The 16515-nt window shown below is 43.0% G+C and overlaps 1 non-coding gene across 1 annotated transcript; it reads left to right on the forward strand.

The window, feature by feature from the left end:
- Nucleotides 1-846: 846 nt before the first annotated feature.
- LOC134930119 (5S ribosomal RNA) lies at nt 847-966 on the forward strand. The gene has a single exon (XR_010178669.1). It is a non-coding gene; the product is annotated as a 5S ribosomal RNA (ribosomal RNA).
- Nucleotides 967-16515: the final 15549 nt, after the last annotated feature.

The raw sequence follows: 16515 nt of genomic DNA on the forward strand, positions 1-16515 counted from the left end.
TGAAAATAATATATTAAAAAGACATAATATATAAAATTAATAAACAATACAAGTAAAAAAATAAAACATCAACAACACTGTAGTATTAAAATCTGACCAAATGTTACTTGCCAATACATTGTTTTTTCAGTGGGTTCGGGGAGCAAAATGTGTCACGCTTTTTGTGCACTGTCCTGCTGTTCTGCAGTGAGGGGGAGGGGATTGAGAGGTCCCCTCTCTTCTGCTCTGCATAACAGAACAAGCAGTGAATATATGCCTTGTGTACTGTCTATTCAGTGAAGAGAGGGACTAGGGGCAGCTCCCACTTGACAAAAGTGGGATGTGTGGCTCATAGGCAGTGCATTTCTCACAAGACCATACCTACTTTTCTTTGGCATGCGCAAAAGTCTCGAGTGCCTATTTAAAGAAGTTGTGAGGGATGGCATGCCTCAGAAATGAGTGCACATTCTAGGGTAATTATGCTTTGCTCTTTGTTACTCTGATAAATAATTTCACTTTAAGAGTAAACTGCAGAAGACATCTTCCTTCCAACCTGCTGTCTGTGTTTCATTCTCTCATTCTCCACCTTTTACCATGTGGCAAGATGGATGAAAAGCAGAAGTAAGATGCCATAAGCGCACACAGGATTCTTCAAAATCCTCTGACTATATTCACAATCTGTGATAGTGTATCTTCTGCTTCCTGCCATAACATATGCAGATTAAACACACTCCCATTTGGGGCTATATAAGAAAAATTTCTAAATATATTTGTTGTCTTGTATTACTGCAATCCGTGTGAATACACACTGCTTCTTGAATAAGATATTGCTCACCAAATTGATGTGTTAATAGTGGCAAATGTATTAATTGCGGTCATACCCCACTGGAGATGCGCAATCTCATCTGATCTTGGAAGCTAAGCAGTGGAGGGCCAGGTTAGTACTTGGATGGGAGACCACCTGGGAATACTCAGGTGCTGCAATTTACCACTGCTTGCCACTCATACATATGGCACCAGTGAGCACAAAGCAAATTTCCTGAAGCAGTAGCGATTTGACTTATGATTTAAATCCCTGCAAGCTCTTTTCCAATGGGATATATGCAGGAAAAATGATGGTCATTTTTTAATTTTCTACTCATCACATGGATGCTAATTAAACAAATATTTAATTACGGTGTTATACAAACCACTGATTATAGTAAGTCCGGCTTACTAACTATTATAGCATTTGAGCTAATATAATTATATATTTTAGCTTATATTTTCGCATTGCTTTTGATATTTGACATTTATTGTTACTGATGGAACTCCCTATTTTTAATGAATAATTAATAAAATTGTATATTTTACCAGCTACTAGTATTTGAACTTACCAGCCCTTCTGAAATAGAGTGCTCCCTAACAAGAGTCTTCTGCCGTTTACTCATTTTGTGTTTAACCCTATAACCAGGTCGGACTGGCCCACATGGGTACAGGGGAAACCACCGGTGGGCCCCACTGCCTGAGGGCTCTCTCCTTCCTCTAGGGATCAGGTTCCAGACTGCAATTGTATTATACATGGTAGATATGTTGCATTACACTGCACAAGACTATTGTGCATTTCAAGCCTCTGTGGAGGCTGGCCACACACCCTTTGCAGGCTGGTCACACCCCTAAGTATGGGCCCCTATCACTGCATTCCCCCAGTGGGCCCTTCATACCCCAGTCTGACACTGCCTATACCTACTGACTCAGTGGAGCACCACTGACAGTGACCAGATATACACTGTATAGACAGTAATATGCCCTAATAGTAAATTCTTAGACAATTTGTCAGTCTTTTCAGAGGGCATTTATCATACACAACCTCATTAATTTAAACCAGTGCGGCTTTCCCTACACTTTTTGGGAAATAATTTCACTTATCAGAAGATTTTTAGTTAGATCTTAAGTGGAAGCAAGGCCTTGCTTTTTTGATTCTGTTTTGCTTGATTAAATGAAAATCATAAAATAAACATACCTTTAACCAGCAACAGTTATTGTATGCAGATTCTAAATAATGAAAATTCTGGGGAGCAAAGCAAAAATATAGCACCTTTGCACCTGAACAAACCATGTTGCACTGCAATTGGTGCAAATACATTTTTTATTTTTGCATGCAGAGTAAACAATGGCTGCTTTTGTACTGTGTGTAGTCAATAAATTCTGACAGGGGTGGATTGGGTCGGCAGGATACCAGGGCTAGTATTTACTAAAAATCAGAGTTTGGCCGATTTGTGTTTTTTTTTCTAAGTCCCATTCCGGGAATTCACTAAGCACAAATCTCTGCAGTGTTTGGACTATTCGTAATGGTTTGAATGACAACGTTCAGAAATACGAATGAATAGACCATCGGTCAAACGCGGCTGTTATTTCATAGAATACAGGAATTCACTATTAATTCGTATTTGGGTGTTAGTCTCTAAGGGCTCAAGTGCGGGTCTATTTTTTTCCGAATCGTTAAAAAAAGCAGCAAAAAAATAGACCTGCTTTTTCCAGTCGAGTTTGGATAACCATGCACGGATCAGTGAGATCTGTGCATGGTTATCTATGGGAAAGGGTGTATTTAGTGTAAAAGCAGAAAAAAAAATTGTGTGGGGTCCCCCCTCCTAAGCATAACCAGCCTCGGGCTCTTTGAGCCGGTCCTGGTTGACAAAATATGGGGGGAAAAATAACAGGGGTTCCCCCATATTTCATCAACTAGCACCGGGCTCTGCGCCAGGTCCTGGTTCCAAAAATACGGGAGACAAAAAGCAAGGGGTTCCCCCCCTCCAGCCACCCAAGGGCCAGGGGTGAAGCCCGAGTCCAATGGTGGGAACTTTGCTGTCAGCGGTGAGGTTACTTTCGGTCAACCGCTGACCGCAAAGTTCCCACCATTGGATACAATGGAGCGCATAGGCGCTACATTGTATCTCTGCCGTGTGCAGCCTCAGACACTAGAGGAGCACACAGCCAACCAGGAGAGTGCCACGACGTGGCGCTCCCTGATTGGCTGAAGGGACCCTCTTTGACAGGAGGCAGGGGGGGTCCTGGCAGTCGGGAAAAGGGGTCCCATGTGTAAACATGGGACCCCTTTCAGTGCGTGGTCGGGTTTCTGTTTTTTTGTTTTGCCAAGTACGTGGATTATACAAAGGACAGAATCTACACTGGATTATGTGAGTATAATTATTTTCACAGGTACCCCGAGGATTCTACATGGAGAAGAGGACCGAGCCTCGTGGGAACATAGGCAAGTATGTATGTTTGGAGGTGTGCATGTATGTAATAAACTTATACTTTCACGGTGTGTGTGTCCTGTTTTTTTTGGGGTATTTTTTTAGTAGTAGTACTACAGGTACCAGCGGCCCTGGTTTGCCACTGCATGCTGGTACTTGTGGTTCTCCAAGTACCAGCTTGCGGGGAGGCTTGCTGGGACTTGTAGTACTGCTACTAAAAACAATATTCACATTTTGTAAACAAGGCTATCAGCCCCCCATCCGCCGCCCTTGGATGGGGGGGACAGCCTCGGGCTTCACCCCTGGCCCTTGGGTGGCTGGAGGGAGGGACCCCTTGATTTAAGGGGTTCCCACTCCGGGTGGTCTTCAGTATGCCGACTGCCGGGATCCCGATAGCCGGCATACCGACACTTATTCTCCCTCATGGGGGTCCACGACCCCCCTAAAGGTAGAATAAAATAGTGTGGCGCACGTAGCGTGGCGAGCGCAGCGAGCCCACAAGGGGCTCATTTGCGCTCGCCACACTGTCGGTAAGCTGGCGGTTGGGCTCCCGGCGCCAGTATGCTGGTCGCCGGGAGCCCGACCGCCGGCATATCGTAGTGAACCCCCCACTCCTCCAGGGTACCCCGGCCAGAGGTGACTAGTTGGGTATGTAATGCCAGGGCCGCAGGGACCACTATAAAAGTGTCCCCCGGCTGTGGCATTATGTACCTGGCTAGTGGAGCCCGGTGCTGGTTTTAAAAATACGGGGGACCCCTACGCTTTTTGTCCCCTGTATGTTTGGAAACAGGACCTGGCGCAGAGCCCGGTGCTGGTTGATGAAATATGGGGGAACCCCTGTCATTTTTTCCCCATATTTTGTCAACCAGGACCGGCTCAAAGAGCCCGAGGCTGGTTGTGCTTAGGAGGGGGGACCCCACGCAATTTTTTTCAGATTTTTTAAGACTTTAAAAACCTTTTTAAGGTACACAATGAAGCCCTGCATGGATCTCACAGATCCGGCCGGGATTCCTTGTGTTTTGTCAGGCAGCATTTTACTCATCACTCCCGTAAAACACTGCCTGATATTACGAATCACATCGACATCGGAAAATACGAATTGGGAAAAGTCGGCAGCTTAGTTAATGACCGTATCAGGATTCAAAAAGTTGCAGTAAAATGCACCCGATACCATTCGAGATCAAACACCCTTCAAAACGGCCAAAACACGAATCTTTGTAAATATACCCCAGGTATGTTCCCCCTGGGCCTGTCATATTCCCCCTCTGTAGGGCTACCATACCTCACCTTGCCTACTAGCCCTAGCAGATTCATGCCAGGCCAGGAGCCGAACTTACAAGATTTATGTTCTACACTCTGGAACACATACAGGAAGATGTCATTGGATCCAGCTAGCGAGCACTTCCGAGTGCCTTTTGCCAAGCTGGAGCAGGCTGTATGGAGGTCTGTCCAGGGTGGTGTATCTCAGTGCCCAGCGCTCAGCACCAACCTTAAAACCCGCTTGTGCCAAGACACTGCTACCTTTGACTCATGCAAGCTTTACTATGACCAGGTACTGGGCATCAATGAAGTCTATGGCTGCTGCTGCTCTGAATTACACAACACTGGAACGGGCGGTCTTTGCTGAGAAGCTGGACAGGTTCTTGGAGCTTGATAACACCTTCATCCAGCAGGGCATCCTGGAGTGCAGCTTCGACTAGCTGATTGTGGGCAGAAGTTGGTATTAGATAAACTGTAAGTGACAAAGGGTGCTGGAAAGGACACAAGGAGCAGGAGGCTGGAGTGACACAGGGGGCTTGAGTGGACACAGGGATCAGGAGGCTGGAGTGACACGGGGCTAAAGGGAACACAAAGGACATGTTTAATATGTGGTATTATTATTATTATTATTATTATTATTTAGGGGGGAAGTACAGTAATATATGAGGAGAAATAACACAGCTCACACTGATATGTGGTATTATTTTTATATAGGGCAGAGGGATCTGTACAGTAATAAATGATGATGATGATAATAACAGCTCCTAGCACACACTAATATGTGGTATTATTATTATTATTATTATTATTAGGGCTTCAAGTGGTCCTGGAGAGGTGGTGGAACTTATTTCTTCCACCACCTCCCCCTCCCATTAGGCATAGCCAATGCTAGGGTTTTTGGCACCCCTTTGCAAACTATAAATTTGTGCCCTACCTCCCATACTTTATAAAGAGGCAGTGGTATCACAAGCAAGGGCTGTGGTCACACAATAGTACCCCAATTCACATTATACCATACAGTAGCACTTTCTTATTCACATTACACTGCACATAGTGCCCCTGATTCATATTACACCACATAGTAATGCCCCTTATTCACGTTACATCACTTACTAGTGCCCTATTCACATTACATCACTCAGTAGTGTCTGTAATTCACATTACGCTACACAGTGGTTCCTCTTATACATGTTATGCCACACAGTAGTGCCTCTTATACACAATGCCCATGGTAGTGCTCCTTACCCATAATGCCCACAGTAGTTTTGCCACTTATACACATAATACCCACAATAGTAGTGCCCCTTACACAAAATGCCCACAGTAGTGCCTCTTATACACATAATACCAACAGTAGTGCTTCTAATACACATATTACCCACAGTAGTGCCCCTCCTACACAAATTGCCCACAGTTGTAGTGCCTCTTATAAACATTTCTACCTTTGTCACTCCAGCAGCTCACCACCTGTGTCCCTCCAGCCCCCTTCTCATCTTGTCTTTAGCATTCACAGAGCCTGTTCCTTTTCATGGCTCTTCTTCACTTCAGTGGCGGTGACAGCATGACATCACATACGCCCTGTCAGAAAAGGAAGCCACTGGGACCTGAGGAGGGGATGAACACCGTCTGAAAGACACAGCATGTGGTAATACCAGGTGGGGCGAGCTACAGGTGAAGGAGGATGATGGACCTGAGAAAGAGGTAGGTGGCTGCAGCTTATCAGTGACATTAGCATCATCTATTGATGTGGGCTTTTCCGTTAGAATTACCGTGCAGAGCTATGGAGAAGGTGGAACTAGTTACAGCTACCATTACAGGTGGTGGAACTCAGTACCACCCCGACCCCCCCCCCCCCCCCCCCACACACACACACACACACACTGTAACCCCTGATGATGATGATGATGATGATGATGATGATTATACTAGTATTTTGGAATTGTCATTTGCTGGGTCACTAGCTATTGGATACATTTGTTCTTTATCCAACTCCTCTCTCCGTCTCTCTGTCATGCCCCGTCTCTTGCTCTCTCTCTCTTCCCTTTGTCACTATCTACTCTGTCTGTCTCTTCCTTCTGCCTGTCTCTTTCCTTTGACTGTCTCTTTGTGCTCTGTCTGTCTCTACCATCTCTCACTATTTATGTTCCCTCTTTCTCTCTCTACCCTCTCACCTTTCATAACCTCTTTCTGAATACTGTTATGTCTGTCTTTAAAGGATGGCCTCAGGACTGTCATTAGTGCAGATACAGATGTGTATGGTGGCTCTGGACATTGTGTGTGTTCCAGGTAGACAGACCCTTTCCCTGTTGGACACACTGGCCCTGCAGTTATCTTGAGACTGACACTGTGCACATTGTGACAGGCTTATAATGCCATTTCCAGAGCCCACCAGACCTGCAAATGCCCCATAAATAGCTGCGAGCAGCCAGGTGGGTTGCCTGTCCTCTAACTCCCTGTATCTGCTTTCTTCCCAGATCCTGGGCAGTAGGATTGATGTCATCCACCTGTAACTTTTTAATGTGTGGGGACAGACGGGGTTACCAGCTGGGTTACCAGACCCATATAATAAGCTCTGGGTTCTTCATGTTTAGTCTTATGTCACTACATTAACATAGGGCCTAATTTAGACCTGATCACTAGCAAGCAATTTTTGCAGCGCTGCGATCAGATAGTCACCGCCTACAGGGGGAGTGTATTTTAGCTGTGCAAGTGTGTGAACGCATGTGTAGCAGAGCTGCACAAACAGATTTTGTGCAGTCTATGCGCAGCCCAGGACTTACTCAGTCACTGTGATCACATCAGCCTGTCCAGGACCGGAATTGACATCAGGATCCCTTCCTGCTAACAAATGGACACGCCTGCGTTTTTCCAGACACTCCCTGAAAACGGTCAGTTGACACCCCAAAAAGCCTTCTTCCTGTCAATCTCCTTGCAATCACCCATGCGAATGGATCCATCACACAAACCCATCACTGAGTGGTGATCCGCTTTGTACCCGTGCGACGTACCCGCACATTGCAGTGCATTCTCATGCACAGTTTGTGCCTGATCGCCCGCTGTGCAAAATCGCACAGCAGCGATCAGGTCTGAATTACCACCCATAGATGGCCTTCCCTGGTGCTGAAGATTGACCTGAGACAGGGTGATTGGCGGCTGACAATACTGACACAGTACTGACAGTCAGAAAAATTGCAGGAAATTATAATCTAGTATAAATGTCTGATATTAATATTTAACATACCCTCCTCCAGACCCCACTCACTCAACAGACCCATCCCCATTAGGTCTGCTTACAGAAATTTCCCAGGCTAGTTTTCCATTCCAATCTGGCCTTGAATGCTGGACAGCTTTATATTTACACTGTAATGTAATGTAATGTAATGCCCCTCCCAACTGTAGATCTCTTTGCAAATTTCAAATCTGCCCCATCTGGTTTTGCCAAGGTGAAAGTTTCTCCTTTATTTGTTTTTCTCTGAATTCTGAATCAGTCCCACTGATTGATCCCATGATTTTTTTCAGATCATCTAAACAGATCATCTCAAAACATATAAAGATTTCATAGATTGCAACAATGAACGCATATATAAAGTTTTTACAACTGGCTCGGTAGAACAAGTCACAATCAAAATATGGTTGACTACTCACACACCCACTCCATCATTTTGAGTTGGCAAACTAAATTGATTTGCATGTTCTCTATTACAGAACCAGTAGGACAATGTGCTGGGTTTGGTACGTCGACAATCAAAATATTGACAGTCATTATATAGAAACCATAATGTCGACAGGTACAATATGACAACAAACAAATTTTCAACATGAACAGAATATTAACAACCACAATGTCAACTCTACATAACGTTGATACACAATTTTAAGCCTAACCCTAACCTTAAAATTTATATTTTTGACCTTTTAAAATGTCTACATTTAAACTGTCTTAACATTTCAATTGTCATCAATTTTGTGGTGTCGACAATTTGGGTGTCGCCACCTACATTTCAACATTATGACATTTAACAATCGCACTTGCTGTAAACTGGGTTGGATGTGGCTGGGCTGAGAATAATAAATGGTCTTGGCACACAAGACTCAGCAACCCACAGGTACTGTATAATAAAAGCAACCCACAGGTACTGTATAATACAGGTACTGTATAATACAGGTACTGTATAATTAAAGGTACCGTATAATACAGTTTTTCTTATAATACAGTTTTTCTTAGTGTAATAGCCTCAGAGAGGGCAGCATTATTCACTACATGACCTGGAATTGTTTCTTTACCTTGAGTCCAGAGACATTCAAGGCCATTTGAAGGGTGTGATTGCAGAGCATGCAATCGTTTCAATCTACAGTTATGCAATGATGTTATAACAAGCAGGGCTGTGGTACTAATGTTAAAGAAAAACAAGTTTGTGTGCCCACTAATGCTCTCAGACACAGCAGCCCTCCTGGCAAATGCCAGATTTTCAGCCCAGGTGTGTATTTATCTAGAGGAGACTAAGTTTTTTTTTATAGCCAGACCACTCTAATATGGCAAATTATCAGTCATTGTGGCCAGGCTGGGAATTACAGTTAATTTATGCACTCTGGTTCTATTTATGGCACTATGTTGAAGGCAGTGCAACTAAGGGGGACATGTACTAAGCAGTGATAAAAGTGGAGAAGTGACCCAGTGGAGAAGCTGCCCATGGCAACCAATCAGCTGCTCTGTATATGTTTATAGTATGCAAATTATAAATGTCACATCAGTGCTGATCGGTTGCCTTGGGCAACTTCTCCACTGGCTCACTTCTCCACTTTTATCACTTCTTAGTACATGTCCCCCATAGTCTCAGGTGTATTATTTGCTACTCTGCACCAGAAAGTGTCCACTAGAGATGTGCGCCAGACCATTTTTGCTGTATTTGGCTCTGATTTGTCTTCCAGTTTTGGATTAAGATTTGCCAAACCGCCGTGACTGGTTTTGGATTTGGATTTATATTTTAAATAATTGACAAATAAAGCTAAAATCACATAATTTAGCCCTTTTTTATTCCTAGGGTATTAGTAACCGCAATAACATTAATTTTCAGTCTTTTCCAGTCAATTTTGACCCCCTCACAATTGTTTTCACCTATATTGGCCAAAGGCTGCAGCAAGCAGGCTGGTTACTAAGCGACAGAGCAGAGGCACAATCACACACCAGTTTTGCCACACATCTGTGGAAAAAATGAAAACTGGTACAAGATGGAATTGTCCTTGGAGTCTCCCACCCACCATTATGTTAGTAAAAAGGACATGACAGTTCAACAAACCAAGCACTTCAGTTACAGGGACTGCCATGTTCATGGCTGAAGTGCTTGGTTTGTTTGGTCCCACATAAAACATTTTTTTTTGGAAGGATTACCTCCAGTCAGTAATGAGGAGGTTGATGATGAGGGTGTTAATTACATTATAATCTTGTAAAATAAATGTCATGAATTCACTGCAAATTACGTAACACGGAGGAGGTGCCCAGATGGTGAACATCCCTACCTCAACTAACTTTGGCCTCACAAATGGAGCATGTGCCTTTACAAACATATGCCTTTGCAAACATTTTGGTAAAAATAATTCCACATACAAGAGGTGGCTTTTTTGGTCTTATGCCCAGTTATCACACTGGCTTTCTTTTTATCATGGGAAAGAACTGCAGCCACTGGTGGCTGACTTACACAAACAACATCATCAACATCCTCAGATAGTAGTACACACATATACCTCTCATCCTGTTCCACTTGCTTACAAGAATCCTCAATTTCTATTATGTCTTCATTGCTATCTTTACTTGTACTACTCCCCACATGTGCAGAAGGTGCAGAAATAGTGGAAGAATGCGAAAGAGGCTTCTCTATGAGGACAGTGTGACAAATATTAGACTCATACATAGCTAACATGGACATCCTTAGTCTCTCCTCAGGGATGTGTGATGGTTCTGAACGCACAATTTGTTCTACAGCCTTAGTGGTTTTCAGGTTTTTTATACCTCTTCTAGACTCTGAGTAAAAAGATCTTGCATCGTCATGAGAGGCAGAAGAAGATGCATCACTGACAGTTGCAGAACCACCACTCAGAAAAAATGGCCTGAGTCTTTCTTAGACACTGTCTGTAGTGAATGGCATGTTGGCAATTTTATGTTTTTCTGCACCAAGCCTTCCCGATATAAGAGGTGTCTTTTTATTTAACACTCTATATTGGGTTTTTTATTTTAGATGCCCTGACTTAGACCCACTATGCCCTTGAGCATAGGCTTTAGTAGATGACGTTGCTGGACTAGAGTCGTCATCATGACTGGTGGCAGTAGCTGCTGCACTAGTATTTGTTTGCTTTTCTCTGAACTGATAGTTATTCATTTGTCAAGTTGCAGATCACTGTGTGGATCACAGGACTAATAGATGCACATGAACAAAGTGAACTTGAGTTAAGTGCATCAACCAACCAGTACAAAAACAATAGATATATATTTTTTATTTTTCCATTTTTAAATTTGCAGCTTGGTTCAAACTGCGTGGATCACAGGGCTTATACAGTTGTGCTCATAAGTTTACATACCCTAGCAGAATTTGTGATTTTCTGGCCATTTGTCAGAGAATATGAATGATAACTCACAAACTTTTCTTTCACTCATGGTTAGTGGTTGGGTGAAGCCATTTATTGTCAAACAACTGTGTTTACTTTTTTAAAATCATAATGACAACAGAAACTACCCAAATGACCCTGATCAAAAGATTACATACCCTGGAGATTTTGGCCTGATACCATGCACACAAGTTGACACAAACGGGTCTGAATGGCTACTAAAGGTAACCATCCTAGCCTGTGATCTGTTTGCTTGTAATCAGTGTGTGTGTGTATAAAAGGTCAGTGAGTTTCTGGACTCCTGAAAGACCCTTGCATCTTTTATCCAGTGCTGCACTGACGTGTCTGGATTCTGAGTCATGGGGAAAGCAAAAGAATTGTCAAAGGATCTGCGGGAAAAAAGGTAATTGAACTGTATAAAACAGGAAAGGGATATAAAAAGATATCCAAGCAATTGAGGATGCCAATCAGCAGTGTTCAAACTCTAATTCAGAAGTGGAAAATGAGGGATTCTGTGGAAACCAAATCACGGTCAGGCAGATTAACAAAAATTTCAGCCACAACTGCCAGGAAAATTGTTCGGGATGCAAAGAAAAATCCACAAATAACTTCAGCTGAAATACAGGACTCTCTGAAAAAAAGTGGTGTGGTTGTTTCAAAATGCACAATAAGGAGGCATTTGAAGAAAAATGGGCTGCATGGTCGAGTCACCAGAAGAAAGCCATTACTATGCAAATGCCACAAAGCATCCCACTTACAATACTCCAAACAGCACAGAGACAAGCCTCAACACTTCTGGAACAAAGTCATTTGGAGTGATGAGACCAAAATTGAACTTTTTGGCTACAACCATAAACGTTACATTTGGAGAGAAGTCAACAAGGCCTATGATGAAAGGTACACCATTCCTACTGTGAAACACGGAGGTGGATCGCTGATGTTTTGGGGATGTGTGAGCTACGAAGGCACTGGAAACTTGGTCAAAATTGATGGCAAGATGAATGCAGCATGTTATCAGAAAATACTGGAGGAAAATTTGCACTCATCAGCACGGAAGCTGCGCATGGGACCTACTTGGACGTTCCAACATGACAATGATCCAAAACACAAGGCCAGGTCGACCTGTCATTGGCTACAGCAGAATAAGTGAAAGTTCTGGAGTGGCCATCTCAGTCTCCTGACCTCAATATCATTGAGCCACTCTGGGGAGATCTCAAACGTGCAGTTCATGCAAGACAGCCCAAGAATTTACAGGAACTGGAGGGTTTTTGCCAAGAAGAATGGGCAGCTTTACCATCTGAGAAAATAAAGAGCCTCATCCACAACTACCACAAAAGACTTCAAGCTGTCATTACACGGTATTAAGAACTGGGGTATGTAAACTTTTGATCAGGGTCATTTGGGTAGCTTCTGTTGTCATTATGATTAAAAAAGAGTAAACACAGTTGTTTGACAATAAATGGCTTCACCCAACCACTAACCATGATTGAAAGAAAAGTTTGTGAGTTATCATTCATATTCTCTGACAAATAGCCAGAAAATCACAAATTCTGCTAGGGTATGTAAACTTATGAGCACAACTGTAGATGCATGTTAGCAAAGCGCACTTGAGTAAAGGTCACCAACCAGTACAAAAACAACTGTATATTATTATCTTTTTCTATTTTTAAACTTGCAGCTCGGTTTGAACTGGGTGGATCACAGGGCTTATAGATGCACATGAACAAAGCATACTTGGGTAAAGCACAGCTAATACAGCAGAGTACAGCGCAGCACATAGAAGTGTGCAGCGTGCCCCTATATACACAGTCACTATATTGCACAGCCACAATTAGTCTAGAGTCTCTGGATGGACACAGCAGAGTATAGTGCAACGTGCGCCTACATACAGTCACTACACTGCACAGCCACAATTAGTCTGGAGTCTTGGGATGGACATAGCACAGCTTAAACAGCAGAGTACAGTGAAGTGTGCCCCTATACAGTCATTATACTGCACGCACAGTGAATAGCCACAATTAGTCTGAACATTTGAACATATGTAATAAGATGTCTAGGACATTTAAAATATATTTTTTTTAGTTTTAACAGATGACAGACCAGTATACCTTTTAAAAAAGAGGCAGAAAAATAAACTGTTGGTTTAAACTGAAGGGTTATATTTTAAAAGTTATGTTAAAGCAGTTACGGTATGTCTTAAGTACCTTGTGATCTCCAATATTATCCTGCAGCTAGGATATAAATTTAGATTCAATTCGATTCAATGCAGACATTTAGCGACTAAAAAGTGACTTTTCACAATACTGGAAGTCATAGGAAAGAAAATCAAATGAAACACAAAGTATGGCTATTGTCACTGACTATGCTACACATGGAAGACCATCAACTAATGTGTTTTCTACACATTTTGTTTCCCTCCACATTCAAAAAATTCATCAGGAAGTAATGATTGACATGGATTGTGTTTCAAGTGAGACCAATGTTAGCAAATATGCTATTGGTCAAGAGCAATGCTTCTCAAACTGCGTCATGACACCTTAGTGTGTCACAAGTTGGTCCCTGGTGAGTCACGCAGCACCTCCAGAGGCTGCACTAAAGGGACATTTTGGTTTCTAATTATTATTTCCCATGCTATCCCTAAGACCATCTGTGGTGCTCAGTGCTGCAGTAGTAGGGTGGACAGTACATGACGCCTGGGTAAATATAATTCTGCACATTGGACTTTTACAGATGTGATTTTTAATACAGAAACATTTCAGGCATGCCATAGTCACCTTTCCTCTGTTTTTTGACACTAACATCAGCAAATTATCAGTGTTTGGTGTTAAGGATTTATGCCCAATTAGTGATTATATAATGCCCCTCTTTCCTGCTGGTTTCCCAACCAAAGAGGCATATCATTTTAAATTCTTGCATTGGGTTCCAAAGACCTTAATCCAAGCACTGGATACTAGTGACAGATTTACCGACTCACAAGCTCTTATCTATGTGGCAGAAGATTGAGATATGTTTTTTTTTAGCATGTTTAAACTTCTAGTGCAATAACTCGGTATCAGGTACAGTAAAGGCTGTGTAGAGGTCCTTGGATACAAGAACAAAGAGAAACAGTAACAGTACAGCTATCACTGTGTAAAAATGTTAGAGTCCTTCTCATTGTGGGCCTAATTTTGAGATGTGCCTGTGTTTAGCTGTGACTCGCAAATATGTGATTTCACACATTGCAAATAAGACTAATATTGTATATAAAAAATTTGATTAAAAATCCATTGACTGCTTAGGCAGTCTGGCCTACTGGAATATGTGGTTCCATAATAGTAAATAATAGACACTCATTTATCTGTTTACTACACTCCTACATCCATAGGGAATATTGTTCCTGAAGTCAATAGATACAAAACACAAAAAACACAACATATTACAGATAGATACTGTACTGTATATACAAGTTTACGCCTAGAGAATCCACAATCAGACTCAGTACAAACTAGTGATGTGCACCGGAAATTTTTCGGGTTTTGTGTTTTGGTTTTGGATTCGGACGCGTTTTGGCAAAACCTCCCTGAAATTTTTTTTTGTCGGATTCGGGTGTGTTTTGGATTCTGGTGTTTTTTTTACAAAAAACACCTCAAAAACAGCTTAAATCGTAGAATTTGGGGGTCATTTTGATCCCATAGTATTATTAACCTCATTAACCATAATTTTCACTAATTTTCAGTCTATTCTGAACACCTTACACCTCACAATATTATTTTTAGTCCTAAAATTTGCACCGAGGTCGCTGGATGACTAAGCTAAGCGACCCAAGTGGCCGACACAAACACCTGGCCCATCTAGGAGTGGCACTGCAGTGTCAGAAAGGATGGCACTTCAAAAAAATAGTCCCCAAACAGTACATGATGCAAAGAAAAAAAGAGGCGCAATGAGGTAGCTGTGTGACTAAGCTAAGCGACCCAAGTGGCCGACACAAACACCTGGCCCATCTAGGAGTGGCACTGCAGTGTCAGACAGGATGGCAGATTTAAAAAATAGTCCCCAAACAGCACATGATGCAAAGAATAAAAGAGGTGCACCAAGGTCGCTGGATGGCTAAGCTAAGCGACACAAGTGGCCGATACAAACACCTGGCCCATCTAGGAGTGGCACTGCAGTGTCAGACAGGATGGCACTTCAAAAAAATAGTCCCCAAACAGCACATGATGCAAAGAAAAAAAGAGGCGCAATGAGGTAGCTGTGTGACTAAGCTAAGTGACCCAAGTGGCCGACACATACACCTGGCCCATCTATGAGTGGCACTGCAGTGTCAGACAGGATGGCAGATTAAAAAATAGTCCCCAAACAGCACATGATGCAAAGAAAAAAAGAGGTGCACCAAGGTCGCTGGATGGCTAAGCTAAGCGACACAAGTGGCCGACACAAACACCTGGCCCATCTAGGAGTGGCACTGCAGTGTCAGACAGGATGGCAGATTTAAAAAATAGTCCCCAAACAGCACATGATGCAAAGAAAAAAGAGGCGCATTGAGGTAGCTGTGTGACTAAGCTAAGCGACCCAAGTGGCCGACACAAACACCTGGCCCATCTAGGAGTGGCACTGCAGTGTCAGACAGGATGGCAGATTTAAAAAATAGTCCCCAAACAGCACATGATGCAAAGAAAAAAAGAGGTGCACCAAGGTCGCTGGATGGCTAAGCTAAGCGACACAAGTGGCCGACACAAACACCTGGCCCATCTAGGAGTGGCACTGCAGTGTCAGACAGGATGGCAGATTTAAAAAATAGTCCCCAAACAGCACATGATGCAAAGAAAAAAAGAGGTGCACCAAGGTCGATGGATGGCTAAGCTAAGCGACACAAGTGGCCGACACAAACACCTGGCCCATCTAGGAGTGGCACTGCAGTGTCAGGCAGGATGGCACTTCAAAAAAATAGTCCCCAAACAGCACATGATGCAAAGAAAAAAAGAAGCGCAATGAGGTAGCTGTGTGACTAAGCTAAGCGACCCAAGTGGCCGACACAAACACCTGGCCCATCTAGGAGTGGCACTGCAGTGTCAGACAGGATGGCAGATTTAAAAAATAGTCCCCAAAAAGCACATGATGCAAAGAAAAATAGAGGTGCACCAAGATCGCTGGATGGCTAAGCTAAGCGACACAAGTGGCCGACACAAACACCTGGCCCATCTAGGAGTGGCACTGCAGTGTCAGGCAGGATGGCACTTCAAAAAAATAGTCCCCAAACAGCACATGATGCAAAGAAAAATGAAAGAAAAAAGAGGTGCAAGATGGAATTGTCCTTGGGCCCTCCCACCCACCCTTATGTTATATAAACAGGACATGCACACTTTAACAAAGCCATCATTTCAGCGACAGGGTCTGCCACACGACTGTGACTGAAATGACTGGTTGGTTTGGGCCCCCACCAAAAAAGAAGCAATCAATCTCT

This window comes from Pseudophryne corroboree, chromosome 5 (assembly GCF_028390025.1).
Source record: "Pseudophryne corroboree isolate aPseCor3 chromosome 5, aPseCor3.hap2, whole genome shotgun sequence".
Lineage (NCBI taxonomy): Eukaryota > Metazoa > Chordata > Amphibia > Anura > Myobatrachidae > Pseudophryne > Pseudophryne corroboree.